Below are 22,900 nucleotides of genomic sequence, written 5' to 3'. Positions count from 1 at the left end.
GCCACTAAAGGAGTCTGACGTTCGCCCTGGGCTGCACCATCTCTGTATTGTTACCTTATTCTTAATTGCCTCAAAGCCAACTACAACACGGACGGATGCATGTAATCACACACACACACACATACAGTGCCTTCGGAAAGTATTTAGACCCCTTGACTTTTTCCACATTTTGTTAGGTTACAGCCTTATTCTAAAATTGATAAAATATTTTTTTCTCCTCATGAATCTACACCCAATAATCGATAACGACAAAGCAAAAGCAGTTTATTTTAAAATGTTTGATAATTAATTAAACAAAAATATTATTATAAATATTACATTTACATAAATATTTAGAACCTTTACTCAGTACTTTGTTAAAGCACGTTTGGCAGCGATTACAGCCTCAAGTCTTCTTGGGTAGATGCTACAAGCTTGGCACACCTGTATTTGGGGAGTTTCTCCCATTCTTCTTTGATTATCCTCTCAAGCTCTGTCAGGTTAGATGGGGAGTGTTTCTGCACAGCTATTTTAAGGTCTCTCCAGATATGTTCGATCAGGTTTAAGTCTGGGCTCTGGCTGGGTCAATCAAGTACATTCAGAGACTTGTCCCGAAGCCACTCCTGCATTGTCTTGGCTGTGTGCTTAGGGTAGTTGTCAAGTTAGCAGGCGAACCTTCGCCCCAGTCTGAGGTCCTGAGAGCTAGTCTCCCAGTCCCTGTCACTGAAAACATCCACACGGCACGATTCTGCCACCACTTTGTTTCACCGAAGGGATAGTGTCAGGTTTCCTGCAGACGTGGCGCTTGGCATTCAGGCCAAAGAGTTCAATCTTGGTTTCATCAGACCAGAGATTCAGACCAGAGAATCTTGTTTCTCATGGTCTGAGAGTCTTTAGGTGCCTTTTGGTGAACAAGTCCAAAAATGATATAGTATTGGATTTAGCTGGAGTTGAGAGAATGTGATATTCCACACCAGGTTGTGAGAAGTAGCAGGGAAGCCTGTTTGTCAAGCTGTGTGGAGAATTCAAACATGGAAAAAGAGAATGGTAATGACACTAAAGAACACAGAGACATGAGGAGCTGAAAGAGCTAGAAAGATGTATAATAATATAATATATTAGTATAACCATGACACAGTTTAACACTGGAATATTTTCCCAGCTGACCAAAGGAGGATGGGCATCCACTTCATGCTAGGGTCCCTCTTAAGGTTCCCTTTCCATTCTCAAACCTTTCCTTTACCACTGTCACCCTGGGTCTGGGCGAGATGGGTGTTGCACTGGGGAGAGGAGGGGGAGACTGAGGGAAGAATGGAGGGTGACTATCTAAAAGCTGCTTAGTCACTTCAGCCAGTAAATTAGGTGCTAAGTGTTACTAATGAAGAGGACATAGTGTCTGCTATTTTTAACCAGGTGACACTGTTAATATCATGACACAAGGCGAGACCTAGATGCAGACACAGGAGGCAGATGGATGGAGTCTTACAATATTTAATAATCCAATAGGGTAAGGCAAGAGAATGGTCGTGGACAGGCAAAAGGTCAAAACCAGTTCAGAATTCAAAAGGTACCGAAGGGCAGGCAGAATCAAGGTCACGGCAGGCAGGATGATCAGGAAGGCGGGAAAGTAGTCCAGAGTCAGGCAGGGGTCAAAGCCAGGAAGACGATCAAAAAGAGAATAGCAAAAGGAGAACGGGAAAAACACGCTGGTTGACATGACAAACATACAAGACAAAATGGCACAGAGAGACAGGAAACACAGGGATAAATACACTGGGGAAAATAAGCAACACTTGGAGGGGGTGGAGACAATCAGAAGGACAGGTGAAACAGATCAGGGCGTGACAATTAAGGGATAGACAATAAGCCCCAAGAGATCAGAAGTTTTTCAAGCATGAGCAAGAAGTCACCATTTTCCAGCACTTTTCCAGTAGTAAAACACATATCTGTCCACTTTTATCCAATGGGCAGCAGAAATAGAGGGCATCAACTGCTTATTCACAAGATTCACAAGTTGTTACTTATTCTTTTCTTTCTTATTCCCTCTATCCCTCCTTGCACCCTCCAGTGATGGACATTTAAATGGTCTTTAGTATGAATAGTTGGGGTGTGGACGACAGAGGGAGGAAGAGAAAGGGGAGATAAATAGATGAGGACATGGCTGGGAGGCAGGAGCGAGACAGGGTGAGAGAATAGAAGGAGAGAGCGGGGGAGGGGGCGATGACAGGCTATGTGAATACTCATGTGGCCCTCCATTTCTCCCCTCTCTGTTAATAACACACTCATCAAGGACAGAGAAAGCAGCATGCTCAACCTGCCCGCAGTGTGTGTATGTGGTAATGAGAAAGGCTCTTCTCTTAGGACAGACCAGGTGCTTCCTAGCTGAGCCAAGCTCTATTTTCCATCTCCAAACCTTTTTCCCTTTCTCTCTGTCTCTCAATTCAAATGGACTTTGTTGGCATAGGAAACATACAGTATGTTACATTGCCAAAGTAAGTTAAATAAACAATCACAAATTGACAGCTTGCCAAGAGCAGCTACTCTTCCTGGGTCAAAAAACATTATGGCATTTACATAACACATAAAAATAGAGATAAAACAGTACGTCATATAACATTATTAACCACTACATATCTACAATACAAAATGTATAATACCACCATACAACAAAATGACAATGTACGTGTGTGTACATCTCTTCACAGTCCCAGCTGTTCAATAAGGTGTATTTGTATCAGTTTTTTAAATGTATTTATCTTATGCTACTGCTTGCATCAGTTACTTGATGTGGAATAGAGTTCCATGTAGTCATGGCTCTATGTAGTACTGTGCGAATCCCATAGATCTCTTCATGATCCACAAGTCCAGAACAGACTCTGGTGGCATGTCTTGTGGTGGACGCATGGGTGTCCAAGCTGTTTAAACAGACAGCTCTGTGAATTCAACATGTCAACACTTAAATTTTTTTTTACCTTAATTTTACTAGGCAAGTCAATTAAGAACAAATTCTTATTTTCAATGACGGCCTAGGAACAGTGGGTTAACTGTCTGTTCAGGGGCAGAATGACAGATTTTGTACCTTGTCAGCTCGGGGATTTGAACTTGCAACCTTTCAGTTACTAGTCCAATGCTCTAACCACTAGGCTACACACATATAGTGATGAAGTCAATCTCTCTTCCACTTTGAGCCATGAGAGGTTGACATGCGTATTATTAATGTTAGCTCTCCGAGTACATTTAAGGGCCAGACGTGCTCCCTCTTTGTGTCACATGACTACATGACTGAACAGTAGTCCAGGTGCGACCAAACTAGGTATTGAAGGACCTGCCTTGTTGATAGTGTTGATAAGAAGACAGAGCAGTGCTTTATTATGGACAGACTTCCCAACTTAGCTACTGTTGTATGAACATGTTTAGACATGACAGTTTACAATTCAGGTTTACTCCAATCAGTTTAGTCATCTGAACTTGCTCATTTCCACATGGTTCTTTACAAGATTCCCCAGTAGGTTGAGTAGGTCACTACTTGTTTGCTAAGAGTAACCACTTCATCCCTGTACTACTTCAAGCAAACAGTTGTTACAGTACATTGAAAGTACGGGCAGTCCACATTGTCCCCGAATAAAGCAAAATAAATACAGCTCCTGCAGCATTGAAAAGGTTTGTTATAGCGTCCTCCATTTGAGGCTCCAGGCTAGTTAGGCCTCCGTGTCTCCCCTCTTGACGGGGAATTCCAACTTGTCCGAGAGAGAACCACACAGCTATGAAGCGTCAGGACAAGGTAAGTCTACACCAAACACACAATTAATTAAACATTTTGTCAAATTCACGATGTGAAAAATGAATGTTGGTGTAGAGTATTATAACTCAGGCTAGAAAAAACATGTTTTGTCAACAACACACTCCCAGTTAGCATTAAAGACACAAATGTTTCAAATGAGAAACTACCTGCACCTCTCTCTCTACCTGTCTCTCTCTCATTTACTCTTCTCTTCTCTGTGACTTTAGCTCTAAACCAAAGGATAGTCTCGGTGTGCCAAAGGAGTGGTCACTGTGATTCACTGCTATCAAACTATACTTTATGTTGGCATTAAATTGATGGTTCCAGCCAAGCCCAGAGAAAATGCACATAAAATTGAGACTAACTGTGTGATAATGGTCCTCGTAAACTGGTCTAAGAGCTCTATAACTTATAACGTCCTCAACTTCAATGGTCACACTCTCTCAGAGCCAACATGCATACGGATCATCTAGGAAATTAACCATACCATTTGGATTTTAGAGCCTGTCTCTATTTTCAAATGACTACCTGTTTCTGGTACTTAAGTCTTATTGTCGAGAGTATTGCTACAGTATTATTTTCCCTTGCTGTAATATCATGAATGTGTGTATACAGGGGTGTATGCTGTATGCACTTGTGCGTGTGTGTGTACAGAGGCTGACAGTGCATCAGCTGGTTGAGAGTTGAGTTATGTGTGGGCAGCTTTACTGTGTGTCTTAACACCAAGACATTCTCCCGCTAACGCTCAACACCTTCACCCTCCCGTTTAGTATCCATAAATCATCTCTTCTCCTGAGCCTCTGCTCGCTTTTCTCCTCTTCCTCCCTGCTCTTCTGCAGATGGCTTTACAGGTTTTATTATCTACCATTACAGCACTACTATTACAGCGCTAGAAACCTATATCCATAAACCTGTACTGACCCATTCTGGACTTCAGTACACCGGGTTGTGTCAGCAAGATCAGAGACACAACAGAGAGTTGAGAGAGGATGCAGAGAGAACAGAGAAAAATACAAAAAGGACAGGGATTACACCAGCTGCATGCCTTGCAGGAGCCAGATGTACCGGTAACCTCCACACACTCCAGAATCATAATCAGCCAATGATTGGGCAGGAGAGACACACATGCACACAAACACACACATACACACAGACTGATATCCACACAGCTCTAGCATATACTGTAAACCATAGGGTGAGAGAGGAGGGTAATGGATGGTTGGTGGGCGCATGCTGACGTGTTATTGTTTTATAAAACATTGCCTGTGCAAGCAAGAGCGCAGGGGAGAGAGTGTCACCGCCTTGATGAATGACCAGGGGATAACATCTTCACTCCTAAGCCCACACACACACATACATACATACATACTGTGCATACACACACACTCAGAAACAAAGCCATACAGGGGATTCGGAAAGTATTCAGACCCCTTGACTTTTTCCAAATGTTATAACGTTATGGCCTTATTCTAAAATTGATTAAATTTTTTCCCCCCTCTCATCAATCTACACACAATACCCATAATGACAAATAAAAAAATAAAAACCCGAAATATCACATTTACATAAGTATTCAAACCCTTTACTCAACACTTTGTTGATGCACCTTTGACAGCACCTCTCTCTCTCTCTCTCTCTCTCTCTCTCTCTCAAACAAAGTGGCAGCACTGGTGGAAAAACAACTTGAGTAAAAGTAAAGATACATTAATAGAAAATGACTAAAGTAAAAGTGAAAGTCACCCAGTAAAAAATGTATTTGGTATTAAATATACTTAAGTATCGAAAGTAAATGTAATTGCTAAAATATACTTAATTATCAAAAGTAAAAGTATAAATAATTTCAAATTCCTTATATTAAGCAAACCAAATGGCATCATTTTCTTGTTTTTTAAATTTATGGATAGACAGGGGCACACTCCAACACATAATTTACAAACAATACATTTGTTTTTAGTGAATCTGCTAGATCAGATGCAATAGAGATGACCAGGAATGTTCTCTATAAGTGTGTGAATTAGACCACTTTCCTGTGCTGCTAAGCATTAAAATGTAATGAGTACTTTTGGGTGTCAGGGAAAATGTATGGAGTAGAAAGTACATTATTGTCTTTAGGAATGTAGTGGAGTAAAAGTAAAAGTTGGCAAAATATAAATAGTAAATGAAAGTACAGATACCCCAAAAAACTACTTAAGTATACTTTAAAATATTTTTTTATTAAGTATTTTACAACCTAGTGGCAGCAACAGTACATGGTAGTCATAATGTACTAAATTAGTCTAAATGTCCAGATGTGTGTCCACTTCTCCTGAGAAATGCTTTGGTGTTTTCATCTTTTGTCATTTAAAAAAAAACATATGCTGGTATCTGTAGATCTTATTCATTAGTGTAATTGGTCCTAAACCCAGGACAAACAGAGTCCTTCAGTCTCAGCCATGACAATGACCCTCCCTAGCCATGACCACTAACTAAACATGAAAGTGCACATCAATCAGGAGTATATCTCTCATTACAAGCTACATGGGTTGCAACCTTCAGACAATGAGAAGGAACTGAAGAGGTCAGTAATAAGCAGTGGTCTGGCTTCAGACCCACGGCACACAGGCCTTAGGACACACTCAAACCCAACATCAAGGCCTTGGCAACACAAAATAACAATGATCAAACAATGTCACAAAACAGAAGCACACAAGAGAGATACACTGTAAGACTCTTCTGTCATTTCAACAGTAAAACACTAGGATGCACAGTATAATACCATATCTGTCTTTAACAGATATGGAGAAAATGCTGAAAAAAAGTTATGAACTGTAATTTAGAACCCTCCTGTAAAACTTTTAACATACTGTATTTATTTACAGTAACAGCTTATGCCTACTGCAGTGGCGGTCGGTGCTGTTTAAAGTGAGGGAGGATGATTTTTTTTTATGAGCATGGCCTTATTTTTATTACAGCATATTGGATGACTGTTATTCATATTCCATTCACCTAGCTCAATGTAACATCGATAGGTTTATGCTACTACATGATACTCAGATTTTTCATGTACTCACCATATAACGTAGGTACAGGTCGAGAAAATTGAGTAATCAAAGTGATAGATATTTACACATTCAATTCCACCTTGTACACTCTTACCTGCATCTAGCTGATCTAGGTTGTAATTATTAGTCCTACAGTTGCAAAGGAAAGTTTCCATTGGACAAATTCAGGTGTGTTTATCCCCATTTTGTTCCATTTGTTTCCATTTAAGAAATGTTTTCAACAGAATTGGCAGAATGAATCACACACACAGTTCACATTTGTAGTAGCCATATAAAAACAGCATGCTGACTTTGCTATGATTTGCTTTCCACTATCCACACACTCGCCTCCTCTCACCCTTTCCTTTCGCTTGTGGAACACAACTGCTGTCTGTGACCGGGCAAAAAAACAGTTAGAATTTTTATGAAATTCAGTTAGGAGGATGGTCCTCCCCTTCCTCCTCAAAGGCGCCTCCTCTGGCCTACTGTAGATTCAAATGATCCATTTCAGGCGCCAACCTCATGCTGTCAGGTGCAACACATGAAGCTCAGACTATTTTAAGTAATATCTCTCTGGAGCAGCTGTGAAGTGGAAGAATATTTTCAACAGCTGTTGGGTACGTACCTTGGCTTGTTTATAAGCATTTTTATGGCTAGCCAACGTTGAATTACTGCATGTTTCCTAGATAGCTAGATTATGTTTGCTAGCTAGCTACCTAGCTCAAATTGACAAAGCCATTTGGTCTGCTCTAAATTGGAACCGTCGCCCAAGTCTGAGGTCCTGAGTTCTCTGGAGCAGTTTTTCATCAAGGATGTCTCTATACTTTGCTCAATTCATCTTTGCCCTCAACCCTGACTAGTCTCCCAGTCCCTTCCGCTGAAAAACACCCGCACAGCATGATGCTGCCACCACCATGCTTCACCGAAGGAATGGTGCCAGGTTTCCTCCAGGCGTGACACTTGGCATTCACACCAAAGCGTTCAATCTTGGCTTCATCAGACCAGAAAATCTTGTTTCTCATTCTTGTTTGCCGTCTGAACACAATCATAAAGGTCTGATTGGTGGAGTGCTGAAAAGATGGTTGTCCTTCTGGAAGGTTCTCCCATCGCCACAGAGGAACTCTAGAGTTCTGTCAGAGTGACCATTGGGTTCTTGGACTCCTCACTGACCAAGGACCTTCTCCCCCGATTGCTCAGTTTGGCCAGGCGGCCAGCTCTAGGAAGAGTCTAGGTGGTTCCAAACTTCTTCCATTTCAGAATGATGGAGGCCACTGTTCTTGGGGACCTTCAATGCTGCAGAGATGTTTTGGTACCCTTCCCCAGATCTGTGAATATAGAGCTCTATGGACAATGTTTTAGACCTCATGACTTGGTTTTTGCTCTGACATGCACTGTCAAGTTGGATAGGACATCTACTTTGTGAATGACACAAGTAATATTTCCAACAATTGTTTACAGACAGATTATTTCACTTATAATTCACTGTATCACAATTTCATTAGTTCAGAAGTTTACTTACACTAAGTTGACTGTGCCTTTAATAAACAGCTTGGAAAATTCCTGAAAATGATGTCATGGCTTTAGAAGCTTCTGATTTTACATAATTTGAGTATATTGGAGGTGTACCTGTGGATGTATTTCAAGGCCTACCTTCTAACTCAGTGCCTCTTTGCTTGACATCATGGGAAAATTAAAAGAAATCAGCTAAGACCTCAGAAAACAATTGTAGACCTCCACAAGTCTAGGTCATCCTTAAAAGCAATTTCCAAATGCCCGAAGGTACCACGGTCATCTGTATGAACAATAGTACACAAGTATACACCATGGGACCACGCAGCCACCATACCGCTCAGGAAGGAGACGTGTTCTGTCTCCTGGAGATGAACGTAATTTGGTGCGAAAAGTGCAAATCAATCCCAGAACAACAGCAAACCCAGGCTACCTAAGTATGCTTCTCAATCAGAGACAACTAACGACACCTGCCTCTGATTGAGAACCATACTAGGCCGAAACAGAAACCAAACATAGAAAAACAAACATAGACTGCCCACCCCAACTCATGCCCTGACCATACTAAATAAAGACAAAACAAAGGAAATAAAGGTCAGCACGTGACAAGTATCTATATCCACAATAAAACGAGTCCAATATCAACATAACCTGAAAGGCAAGGAAGAAGCCACTGCTCCAAAACCTTCATAAAAAAGCCAGACTACGGTTTGCAACTGCACATTGGGACAAAGATCAAACTTTTTGGAGAAATGTCCTCTGGTCTGATGAAACAAAATAGAGCTGTTTGTCTATAATGACCATCGTTATGTTTGGAGGATAAAGGGGGACGCTTGCAAGCCGAAGAACATCATCCCAACCGTGAAGCTCTGGGGTGGCAGCATCATGTTGTGGGGGTGCATTGTTGCTGGAGGGACTGGTGCACTTCACAAAATAGATGGCTTCATGAGGTAGGAAAATTATGTGGATGTATTGAAGCAACATCTCAAGACATCAGTCAGGAAGTTAAAGCTTGGTCGCAAATGGGTCTTCCAAATGGACAATGACCCCAAGCATACTTCCAAAGTCGTGGCAAAATGGCTTAAGGACAACAAAGTCAAGGTATTGGAGTGGCCATCACAAAGCCCTGACCTCAATCCCATAGAACAATTGTGGGCAGGACTAAAAAAGCGTGTGCCAGTAAGGAGGCCTAGAAACCTGATTCAGTTACTCCAGCTCTGTCAGGAAGAATGGGCCAAAATTCACCCAACTTATTGTGGGAAGCTTCTGGAAGGCTACCCGAAACGTTTGACCCAAGTTAAACAATTTAAAGGCAATGCTACCAAATACTAATTGAGTGTATGTAAACTTCTGACCCACTGGGAATGTGATGAAAGGAATAAAAGCTGAAATAAATCCTTCTCTCTCCTATTATTCTGACATTTCACATTCTTAAAATAAAGTGGTGATCCTAACTGACATAAAACAGGGAATTGTTCAGAGGATTAAATGTTTAAATGTATTTAAATGTATTTTGCTAAGGTGTATTTAAACGTCTGACTTCCAATGTATGTATATAATATATTTCAGTTTTTTTTATATTTGAGAAATTTGCTAAAATGTCAAGAAACCTGTTTTCACTTTGTAATTATGAGTTTTTGTGTGTAGATTGTTGACTATTTAAAAAAAAAATGTAGTCCATTTTAGAATAAGGCAGTAATGTAGCAAAATGTGGAAAAAGTCAAGTGATGGGTTCGAATCAATCAAACATGATGGATCCTGAAGACGAAACAAAGTGCATGACAAGGTGGCCCAGAGGAAGCTAGCCGTTTGTTCTCAATCCCTATCTTGCTCAATTCTTCCAAGAGCTCCCCTGAGTTTGAATGAAGACGTCTAGTTAAGTAAGTGCACATAGACACGACACCAGCTTGATATGTTGCTTGTCCCCTGTCTTTTTACAAACAGAGTAACACCCCTGGTGATCTCTGTCTCTCATTCTATTCTTTCTTCTTCTATGCTTGTCCTTGTGGTGAGAAGAGTTGACAAATCAGAATTGAGGAGGTTTGTTACCGGAGCCCCATGAGGAACAACTGATGCTGCAGTGACTTCTCTCTCCTGGATGCTCTCCGGTACATCATAGCCTGGTATGGCAACTCCCCCGACACGGACCGCAAACTGCTTAAGAGGGTGATACACCCAGCCGAACGCCCCATTGGGCACCCACTGCCTGCTCTCCAGGACACCTACAACACCAGGTGTCGCAGGAAGGCCAAGAAGAACATCAGGGACCTCAGCCATCCGAGCCATCTTCTCCCCGTTTCCATTACTCAGACGCGTTTTGCACCGGAGCATTACGGTGAAAATTGGAAGACTTGCCAATTTGTTATACCCCCAGACCATCAGGCTGCTGAATTGCCACCACTACCTATTTTTGTGTTATTATTTGTATTTATTTTATTTCACTTGTCTCTACACCCCTCAATGGTAATTTAGTCTGCCTGCTGCTCTACCTATGGTCAATGTCCACCCTTATGGACATGTATTTATTAATCACTGCTACAGTTGTTATTATGTATATTGTACTATGTCTATTTTTATTATTACCATTTTCATTGTTTTATTTCACGTAGTCCTGAAAGTTGGAGATCTGAATCGGGAAATCTAAGATTGTACCCAATCCCAATTTTAACTCCGTCTCCCTCTCTCTCTCTCATAAGTGTTGTGAAGATTCTCTAATTTGGTTACATATATGTTAACTTCTTAATGCTTCTATTGTCAATTATGTTGCTAATTAATTTGTAATGTTGTTACCAGTTTGAATACATTTATTTTATGTACAAATATCTTACATTTAGATTTCAAGTAGAATTTCACTGTATATTTTCAGCATTATCCTGGCACCACAGTTGCCGGCTTAATACTGTAATTTGCTTTATAGTACTATTTTCCTCACTGTAAAACATTACTGCATCCTGTAAATGTACAGCAAGGATGCTGTAATATGTCTTTACAGTACAGTAAGAAAAATAGTTCTGAAAAACACATGACAGCATCTCTGCTGTAAAACAAAATTACAGCATTAAGCTGGCCACTGTGCTGCAAGTATAATGCTGTAAATTTACAGGGAAAAGTTTTACAGTGTAGAGATAGAGACAGATGGAGAGAGAGTTTAGAGATAGCAGACAGTCTATTATCAGAGGTATATATTAAAGCATTTAGGGATGGATAGGACATACTAAACCTTCAAGCAGTCCCACGGGAGAGACGAGGAGTGATAGGAGAGGGTGAAGTGGGGGAAGGGTAGAGGAAGGGTGAGGAAGATGGAGTATTCAGTACCCGCCCCTCTCGGAGTTTCAGAGTCGTGTATCCCAGCAACACCACTGGGGGTGTGACCCAACACCACATGGCTCCATTCAAACTCTAACCAGATCCAAATGGACTTGTGATCTACCACACACACACACACACACACACACACACACACACACACACACACACACACACACACACACACACACACACACACACACACACCCTCCCAACTGGTTTAACCCCACCGTAACTATCACTCCTCGTCTCCCCCGTGGGACTGCTTGACAGTTTAGTGTGTCCTATCCATCCCTAAATGCTTTTCTTTATACCTCTGATAATAGACTGTCTCTTTAGTAAATATAAAAAATTGTTAGACATAGTGTGGCATTTCCGGTATGATACCTTCACCGGTACCTCCTCACCTTCATCCTCCATCCACCCATTGTTGTCCCTCATCCATTGTCTCATCATCCTTTTACACACACACACACATACACACACCTTCACAGTTCAAGCCAGGTTTGTGAGTCTGGGCCATCTGCCTGTGTTTGGGGTCCCAGAGGGCACCCTGTTAGCTCTGACAAAAGAGCCATCAGCAGCACCCACACCCTTGCACGCATGCATTCCCTCATGTCAATCATTCCTTAATTAGGATAATACATACATGTTCCCCTCTCTCCCTCTTTTCTTTGGAAATTAGTATTTAATGATTGGTTTGAGAATTAATTATACAATAATGATATCTAATTGGAATGGCACCATTTGTCATTTCTGCAACTGGTAACTTTTTTTAGTATTAGTTTGAGGAACTGTTGGTGAACCAACATTTGATTGAGCTCAAAATAAACTCTAAACATGTTAATAACAATTACATTTTCTTCTAACATCTTCTACGTCCTGCTCTTTGAAATGTAAAAACAAAGCTTAATAAGTCAATATAAAATATTTTTGGTTATTGTCAAACAAGTATTATAATACTTTAATCAAATAAAATATTTTAGATCAAGAGAAAGAAGACACATATTAAGGCGTGCACCCACCCATGCACGCCCACACACAAGGGCGACATCTTACAAGTTCCAAACCAACTTTGCTATGTAGTGACTTTTATCGTATTTATCTTTACTTTTTTGTGCTATTATAACATATGACCGCTCGATTTTGACTTCAAACATGACTTAGACTCCGACTCAACTGGTCCACTGTTCATTCCATATTATTTTGTTTCAGGGGCTACCAATACGCTGCAGGCATAGATGCTGGAGACAGGGTGGCGTCCTAGTGAAATTGAGGCAAAGAGAATACGAGTGGTGCTTCCCTCCATTCTATTGGCAAATGTCCAGTCACTCGAGAATAAGATGAATAAGATTGTTCGAGAGTCTCCTATCAGAGAGACATGAAAAGTTGCATATTATATGTCTTACTGAAACGTGGCTGGATGTCTACGCTATGTATGTAGCGCTCGGTGGATTCTCCATGCAGTGGCAGGATCGTACAGCGGCTTTGGAGAAGTTGAAAGGAGGTGGAGTGTACTTTTTCATAAATATCAAATGGTGTGCTTCTTCAAGTGTGAAGGAAAGCTCTAGCTTTTGTTCACCTGATATAGAATACCTCATGGGAAGATGCAGAACCTTTTTTATACCAAGAGAGTTCTCTCTCCCAAGGCTAGCACTCAACGAACTGTTTGGGGCAATAAACAAACAAGACTTTAATGTGGGGAGACTTAAAACTGTCCTACCTCACTTTTACCATCACGTCTCATGTGCCACTATGGGTGCTAAAACTGTACTTTTATTTTACACACAGAAATGCATACAGGGGTCTCCTCCATCTTCCATTAGGCAAATCTGACCATGACTATTCTCTTGCTTCCTGTTAACAAACACAAAACTCAAACAGGAAGTACTAGTGATGCGCTGAATACAGAAGTGGTTAGAAAAAGAAGAAGCGAGGCTACAAGACTGTTTTGCTTGAACAGTTTAGGATATGTTCCGGGATTCAATAGCATTCGATAGCATTGAGGAGTTTACCACGACAGTCATGGGCTTCATCAATAAGTGCATAGACAATGTTGTCCCCACAGTGACTATAAGAACATATACAAACCAAAAACCATGGGTTACAGGCAATATCCGCACTGAGTTAAAGGCTAGAGTTACTGCTTGCAAGGAACAGGACATGGACGCATACAAGAAAACCCGCTACGACCTCTGACAAGACATCAAACACCAAAAAGGACCATATAGGTGGAAGGTGGAATCATATTAACCTGGCTCCAACTTTCGTCGTATGTGGCAGGGCTTGCAGACAAGAACAGATTATAAAGGGAATCCCAACCATGAGTTGCCCAGGGATGCAGAACTCCCAAAAGAGCTAAGTGCCTTATAACACTGTACCTTGCATGAAAGCTCCTGTTTTTTTAGAAGACTGTGTGATCTCGCTCTCCGTGGCCAATGTGAGTAGAACGTTTAAACAGGTTAACAATCACAGGGCCAGACGGAATACCAGGGCACGTTCTCCAAGCATACGCAGACCAGCTGGCAAGTGTCTTCACAGACATTTGAAATCTATCCTGTCCCAGTCTGTAATCCCAATATGTTTTAAACTGACCACCATTGTCCCTGTTCCCAAGAGCTCCAAGGTAACCTGCCTAAATAACTTTCGCCCAGTAGCACTCACATCTGTAATTAAGAGTGCCTTGAAAGGATGGTAACTACACACATCAACACCATCATCCCAGACACAAGAGACCCACTCCAATTCGCATACCGCCCCAACAGATCCACAGATGACACAATCTCAATTGCTCTTCACACTGCCCTCTCCCACCTGGACAAGAGGGGAAATAACTATGTGAGAATTATTTTCATAGACGACAGTTCATCAACGCCATCATCAACACCAACTGTGTGGCCCCTCACAGCTCCAACACCATCATCAAGTTTGCTGACGACATGACAGTGGTAGGCCTGATCAACGATGGCGATGAGTCAGCCCACAGGGAGGAGTTCAGAAACTTAGCAGTGTAGAGCCAGGACAACAACCTCTCCCTCAACGTCAGTAAGACCAAGGAACTGGTCGTGGCCTACAGGAGAAAGAGGGGAGAGCACGGCCCCATCGACTTCGATGGCTGTTGTGGAGCAGGTCGAGAGCTTTTAAGTTCCTTGGAGTTCACATCACTAAGGACTTAACATGGTCCACACACACATGCACTATCGTGAAGAGGGCACGGCAGTGCCTCTTCCCACCACAAGAGGTTGAAAATATTTGGCATGCGACTTCAGAAACTCAAAATATATACAGCTGCACCATTGAGAGCATCTTCGCTGGCTGCACCACCGCTTGGTATGGCAAATGTACCACCCTTGAGCACAAAGTGCTACAAGAGGGTGGTGCGGACAGCTTAGTACATAATTGGCAGCTCAGAATATGGTTAGAATTTGAGGTCCAGATTCATGGGATAGAAAGGCTACTGTCTTCGAAGAGGTTGTGCCTCGGTTATATACAGTTAGGACACAAGATAGGGAGGTGTATCTAAACAATAGAAACATTGAGAACACATGAGACATTTGAGGACGCTCAGGTCACAGACATACTGCCACTGGGCACACAGAAAAAAGTCTAAATTCCTTGCCCATTGTACACTTTGAGAGCCACAGCCTTTTGCATTATAGCTGGTTTGTGCCTTAGTTTATGAAAATCCTATTGATCAGGTTGGCTTTGGCCCCTGTATCCAGCTTTACGGTCAAAATTGTACCTTTGACCACAAGTTGTGCAATCCAGTTGTCACTAGCTACAGTGATGGTACTTGCATGTCCTTCATGCAATCCACAGTGCTCACAAACAAATCACTTTGTTCATCGTCGTACATTTCAATGGAGTGAATATTATGTCGTCCCGAACTCTGCAAAACACATTTTATCGGACATATAGTGCAAAAAACGCTGCCAAAATGTTTTCCAATTGGCGTCCATATTCCCATCCATGCACAAAGTCTCTGGTGGCTTGATAACATCAGTAACACTTCCATAAACTCCAACCTTCACAGATAAAACACAATTTTCACTCCTGGTACCATGTATTACATTGTTGGTTAAGGTGTCGTAGAAGGGTGTCGTAAAAAAACATTGCTCAAAACCACATCAATACAAATGGTACCCAAACTATCTGCACCGACTCTATCTTGCACTGACACTAAACAAATTCACTGGACAAAATATACTCACTCACACACACAATATAGACATTCCCAAACAAAACCCACACACATTCACAAACAGTGTTCCCATACACACATAACACACACAGACCAACACAACACAATCAAGGAACTCTGGAGCTCTGTCAGAGTGACCATAGCATTCTCTGTCACCTCCCTGACCAAAGCCCTTCTCGCCCATTTGCTCAGTTTGGCCGGGCGGCCAGCTCTAGGAAGAGTCTTGATGTTTCCAAACTTCTTCCATTTAAGAATCATGGCAGCCACTGTGTTCTTGGGGACCTTCAATACTGAACAAGTGTTTTGGTACCCTTCCCCAGATATGTGCCTCGATATAGTCCTGTCTCAGAGCTCTATGGACAATTTCAATGTCCAATGATAACAGGATGCAACTGAACTCAATTTCAAGTCTCATAGCAAAGGGTCTGAATACTTATATAAATAAGGTATTTCTGTTTTTTGCAAAAATAAAAAATTTACTGTTTTTGATTTGTTATCATGGGGTATTCTTGGGTACAGGAACAATGGTGACCATCTTGAAGCAGGTGGGGACAACAGACTTGGGTAGGATGAAATGTAATATGTCCGTAAACATTCCAACCAGCTGGTCTACACTTGCTCTGGAGGAACGCGGCTCGGGATGTCATCTGGTCCAGTAGCCTTATGAGGGTTAACACGTTTAAATGTCTTACTCACATTGGCCATGGAGAACAAGAATTCACAGTCCTCATGAGCGGCGGTGACTGGTGTCGACGGCTCAGTGTTTTCCTTGAAGCGGGTCAAGAGGGTCTTTAGCTTTTCCGGGAGAGAGGTGTTAGTGTCCTTGAAGTTGCTGGCTTTCCCTTTATAAACCTTAATTGTCTGAATCGCGACTAGAAATTGACGGAACTTCCATCGAGTTGGGAGACCAGCAGTCGACTTGCAGACCAGGGTCAATTAAACCACCATTTATTTTAAATAAAAATCCTGCCGAGATATAATGCTGAATCAAATCATCACTTATCTCATTTTTCTCAGTGATGATGACAGAGTCTGACACAACTTGCTTACCCAGGGAAGGAAAGGAATTTCCACGCTTCAGTGGATTAACTGTTCTCTAATATTTAGACAAATCACCAGCAGTCTGAGATAGAAATGAGAAATTAGCTAGATTTAGCTTTCTTGAGTGAGGAAGTGCATCTATTTCTCAATAGCCTGAAAAGCTGCCAATCAGATAGAATCATTTTTTTATAGCCGTGGTCCAGGCCTGATTGATCATCATAACATGATCTGAGAGTTCTACAGAGAACCAAAGAATTGTTCTATGTTTTACTCTAATGCATTTAAAGGGAGCTTGTTTGTCTACCAGTGAGATAAAAATAGAATAGCTAATTCAGGGTTAGGCATGCAGCTGATAGAGGAAAAGTCAGAGTAATACACACCATGAAGAAAAGCTTGTGTGGAAAAATGTTTAACATTCATCTTCATAATCAAATCAAATTGTATTTGTCACATGTGCCGAATACAACAGGTGTAGTAGACCTTACAGTGAAAAGCTTACTTACAAGCCCTTAAACATCAATGCAGTTTCCAGAAGAAAAAAAGTAAATAAAAATATATATAGAAATATAACAAATATTTAAGGAGAAACAATCAAATAATAGTAGCGAGGCTATATACAGGTTGTTTCCGGCGGTTAGTCGAGGTTAGTCGAGGTAATTGAAGGCGTTGGAAAGTTACTAGCATAATTGCACAATTACATCACTATATAATCATACTATCACCACATACAAGTAATAAACAGTATATTATATATCCCCCACTTACTCTTGCTACCAGCAGCGTCCTGAGAATTCCAATCGTGCAGAATGCGAACCCGTTCATATGCACAAGCTAGGTCTCCGGTGTGCATCAGCAACCACGGTACTTCTTGAAGTCAGCTTGCGGATCCCTCCACGTGACGTCTAGCGAAGACAAGAAGACGAGTCTCGGCACCAGTGTAACAGATGTTAATCATACTCTCCTTGTGTTGTGTTTTGTTAAGAAAAATCACCCCAGCCAGTGGTCCCAGTTGAGCATGATTTATTATCTGTAGTTAAATAGGAAACCGAATGTTAGTTGTGCAGGGCTTAATGATGTTGATTGTAAAATCCCTTGAATCACATTTTCATACAGGGCATAAACAAAATTCAAAAATACAATACAAAATATAACATGTGTAAATACCTATGGTTAAATAGGAAACATTGCGTTAGATGCGCAGGGCTTAAAATGTTGATGGCTGTCGATTGGTAAAATCTGTAGCATGAAAACAACTCTGTTTGCCGTGAGCTTATGTGGCAATTACAACGGTGCATGCCAGCTAACACACTTATATATAGCAATAATATACCAAAGCACATCCCTGAAAGCCCCTGAATTGCAAACAGGTACCATATACCCACACATGTATAAATCAGGAATGTACAGTAAACTTGTACACACTAAAATATAAAAATAGAGTACAGTATTCAGAATGTGACCTACCCCTTGCATCACATTTTCATACTGGGGAGATCTGATGCTATCGATCTCACCCTATCTGCAAGCGGGGCCAATAACAACAGGCCATATTGTCATGGAAATTGTACAAACCAATAAAAGTGCTTGAACATTAGAGGCAGAAACATAACATAACCAACCCTGTCACAGCTGGAGACCTTGGCATTTTTTTGTGGTCTTCCTCTGACACCCCCTTGTATAGAGGTCCTGGATGGCAGGAGGCTTGGCCCCAGTGATCTACTGGGCAGTATGCACTACCATCTGTAGTGCCTTGCAGTAGGAGGCCAAGCAGTTGCCATAACAGGAGGTGATGCAACCAGTTGCAGCTGTGGAGCTTTTTGTGGATCTGAGGACTCATGCCAAATCTTTTCAGTCTCCTGAGGGGGAATATACGTTGTCATACCCTCTTCATGAGTGTCTTGGTGTGTTTGGACCATGGTAGATTCTTGGTGATGTGGATTCCAATGAACTTCAAGCTCTCAAACTGCTCCACTACTGCCCCGTCGATGAAAATGGGGGTGTGCTCAGTCCTCCTGTTTCTGTAGTCCACAATCATATCTTTTGTCTTGATCACATTGAGGGAGAGGTTGTTATCCTGGCACCACACTGCAAGGTCTCTGACTTCCTCCCTGTAGTCTGTTTCATCGTTGTCAGCGATCAGGCCTATCACTGTTGTGTCGTCGGCAAACTTAATGATGGTGTTGGAGTCGTGCTTGGCCATGAAGTCATGGATGAACAGGCAGTACAGGAGTGGACTGAGCACTCACCCCTGAGGGGCACATGTGTTGAGGATCAGTGTGGCAAATGTGTTGTTACCTAACCTTACCACCTGGGGGTGGCCCGTCAGGAAGTCCAGGATCCAGTTGCAGAGGGAGGTGTTTAGTCCCAGGGTCCTAAGCTTAGTGATGAGCTTTGATGGAACTATGGTGTTGAACGCTCAGCTATAGTCAATGAATAGCATTCTCGCGTAGATGGTCCTTTTGTCCAGGTAGGAAAAGGCACTATGGAGTGCAACAGAGTCTGCATCATCTGTAGATCTGTTGGGGTGGTATGGAAATTGGAATGGGTCTAGGCTTTCTGGGATAATGGTGTTGATGTGAGCCATGACCAGCATTTCAAAGCACATCATGGCTACAGACGTGAGTGCTACGGGTCGGTAGTAATTTAGGCAGGTTACCTTGGTGTTCTTGGGCACAGGGACTATGGTGGTCTGCTTGAAACATGTTGGTATTACAGACTCTGTCAGGGACAGGTTGAAAGTATCAGTGTAGACACTTGCCAGTTGGTCAGCGCATGCTCAGAGTACACGTCCTGGTAATCCAGCTGTTCCTGCGGCCTTGTGAATGTTGACCTGTTTAAAGGTCTTACTCACATCTGCTACGAAGAGTGTGATTACACAATCGTCCAGAACAGCTGATGCTCTCATGCATGCTTCAGTGTTGCTTGCCTCGAAGCGAGCATAGAAGTTATTTAGCTCATCTGGTATGCTTGTGTCAGTGGGCAGCTCGTGGCTGTGCTTCCCTTTGTAGTCCGTAATAGTTTGCAAGCCCTGCCACATCCGAGGAGCTTCGGAGCCAGTGTGGTAAAATTCAATCTTAGTCCTGTATTGATGCTTTGCCTGTTTGATGGTTCGCCGGAGGGCATAGCGAGATTTCTTATAAGCGTCCGGGTTGGAGTACTGCCCCTTCAAAGCGGCAGCTCTACCCTTTAGTTCAGTGCGGATGTTGCCTGTATTCCATAGCTTCTGGTTGGGGTACGTACGTACGTTCACTGTGGGGATGACGTCATCGATGCACTTTTTGATTAAGCCAGTGACTGATGTGGTGTACTCCTCAATGCCATCGGAAGAACCCCAGAACATATTCCAGTCTGTGCTAACAAAACCATCCTTTAGCATAGCATCTGCGTCCTCTAACCACTTCCTTATTGAGCGAGTCACTGGTACTTCCTGCTTTAATTTGTGCTTGTAAGTAGGAATCAGGAGGATAGAGTTATGGTCAGATTTGCCAAGTGGATGGTGAGGGAAAGCTTTTCAGCATCTCTGTGTGTGGAGTAAAGGTGGAGTTGTTTTCCTCTGGTTGCACATTTAACATGCTGGTAGAAATTAGGTAAAACAGATTTAAGTTTCCCTGCATTAAAGTCCCCAGCCACTAGGAGTGTCACCTTTTTAATGAGCATTTTCTTGTTTGCTTATGGCCCTACACAGCTTGTTGAATGCCATCTTTGTGCCAGCATCGGTTGTAGTGGTAAATAGAGAGCTACGAAAAATATAGATAAACTCTCTTGGTAAATAGTTGGTCTACAGCTTATCATGAGATACTCTACCTTAGGCGAGCAAAGCCTTGAGACTTCCTTAATATTAGATTTAGTGCACCAGCTGTTATTTGTAAATAGACACAGACCGCCACCCCTTGTCTTTACCGGAGGCAGCTGTTCTATCTTGCTGTTGGACCGAAAATACACCCAGCTGTATGCTATCCATGTTGTCGTTTAGCCACGACTCTGTGAAATATTAGATATTCCAGGTTTTAATGTCCAGTTGGTAGGATATACTTGATTGAAACTCATCTATTTTGTTATCCAATGATTGCACATTGGCTAGTAGGACTGATGGTAGAGGGGGTTTACTCACTCGTCTACGAATTCTCAGAAGACAGCCCGACCTCCTTCACCTTTTTCTCCCTCTTTTCTTCAAGCCAATGACGGGGATTGGGCCCGTTCCTGAGAAAGCTCTATATCCTTTGCATCTTCGTCCAGTTTGAGGTGAGTAATCGCTGTTCTGATGTCCAGAAGTTAGTTTTGGTCATGAGTGACGGTAGCGGCAACATTATTGTGGCGACCCTCCCACTCTGTCTGCCAAATTATTTCCCTTTGCTCCACCCACCGACATCCTAATAAGGAAATTAATAGGATGTCGGTGGGTGGAGCCGGGAGGGTCGTCAGCGAAATGAGACACACCTGGGCTCGGGTGTGTCCCGGAATAAATTCACCTTTTCCCCATTCATTGAGGAGATTCTCTCCATGCAGCCACACTGTTAGATTTTGGTTGTGGCATTTTTGTAGTCGTTTTGTTTGTTTGCTTTAGCACCTTTCAACACCCCTCATTATCACATCAATGCACGCAACCACTCACTTGCACTACTGATTACTGACTACACACACAATTGTTAATTTTATTTAGGTTATTTCACTTAATAAATATATTTTTGTTATTCCTTTTCTCCACTTTGGCTCCCTTTTTGTTACGGACTTTGTGATATTATGTGCAAAATAAGTTTAAAAAATAAGTTACCAACAATGCAAAAAAAATAGCCCAGTTGGTTAGGAGGACGTAAAACGGCAGCCAACCCCTTCAGCGCCATTCTAACCCTACTCTCCACTGTTTCATATGAGGATCAGTGTTAATCTGTTTGGTATCTCCAATACATGCATTAGTATCTCAGTGATTACTGAGATAATTAGCAAAGACACCATTAGACAAGTACTTGTGGGGGCTATTTGTGCTCGATGTTTAACATTAATCCATGTGGGTTTTCAATCAGTTGAGTCAAATTAAAGTCAAGACAAATATTCTTAAAATGGTCAAGGCTGGGGTAAGCCAATCTAAGATAAATCCCTACAACAGATCAATGTATATTTTGGCTTATGGCCACATCTATAACCAAAGGCTAAAACGAAATTGGGGTTAGTAAAAATAACAGAGCATGATGCCACAATAGTTAATTTAAAATACACTTCTCAAAAAAATAAAGGGAACACTTAAACAACACAATGTAACTCCAAGTCAATCACACTTCTGTGAAATCAAACTGTCCACTTAGGAAGCAACACTGATTGACAATACATTTCACATGCTGTTGTGCAAATGGAATAAACAACAGGTCGAAATTATAGGCAATTAGCAAGACACCCCCAATAAAGGAGTGGTTCTGTAGGTGGTACCACAAACCAATTCTCAGTTCCTATGCTTCCTGGCTGATGTTGTGGTCACTTTTGAATGCTGGCGGTGCTTTCACTCTAGTGGTAGAATGAGACGGAGTCTACAACCCACACAAGTGGCTCAGGTAGTGCAGCTTATCCAGGATGGAACATCAATGCGAGCTGTGGCAAGAAGGTTTGCTTTGTCTGTCAGCGTAGTGTCCAGAGCATGGAGGCGCTACCAGGAGACAGGCCAGTACATCAGGAGACGTGGAGGAGGCTGTAGGAGGGCAACAACCCAGCAGCAGGACCGCTTCCTCTGCCTTTGTGCTAGGAGGAGCACTGCCAGAGCCCTGCAAAATGACCTCCAGCAGGCCACAAATGTGCATGTGTCAAACGGGCAGAAACAGACTCCATGAGGGTGGTATTGGTATAAGGGCCCGACGTCCACAGGTGGGGGTTGTGCTTACAGCCCAACACCGTGCAGGACGTTTGGCATTTGCCAGAGAACACCAAGATTGGCAAATTCGCCACTGGTGCCCTGTGCTCTTCACAGATGAAAGCAGGTTCACACTGAGCACGTAACAAACATGACAGAGTCTGGAGACGCCGTGGAGAACGTTCCGCAGCCTGCAACATCCTCCAGCATGACCGGTTTGGCGGTGG

This window comes from Oncorhynchus masou, chromosome 1, assembly GCF_036934945.1.
Source record: "Oncorhynchus masou masou isolate Uvic2021 chromosome 1, UVic_Omas_1.1, whole genome shotgun sequence".
Taxonomy (NCBI): domain Eukaryota; kingdom Metazoa; phylum Chordata; class Actinopteri; order Salmoniformes; family Salmonidae; genus Oncorhynchus; species Oncorhynchus masou.
This window is presented reverse-complemented; position numbering follows the sequence as displayed.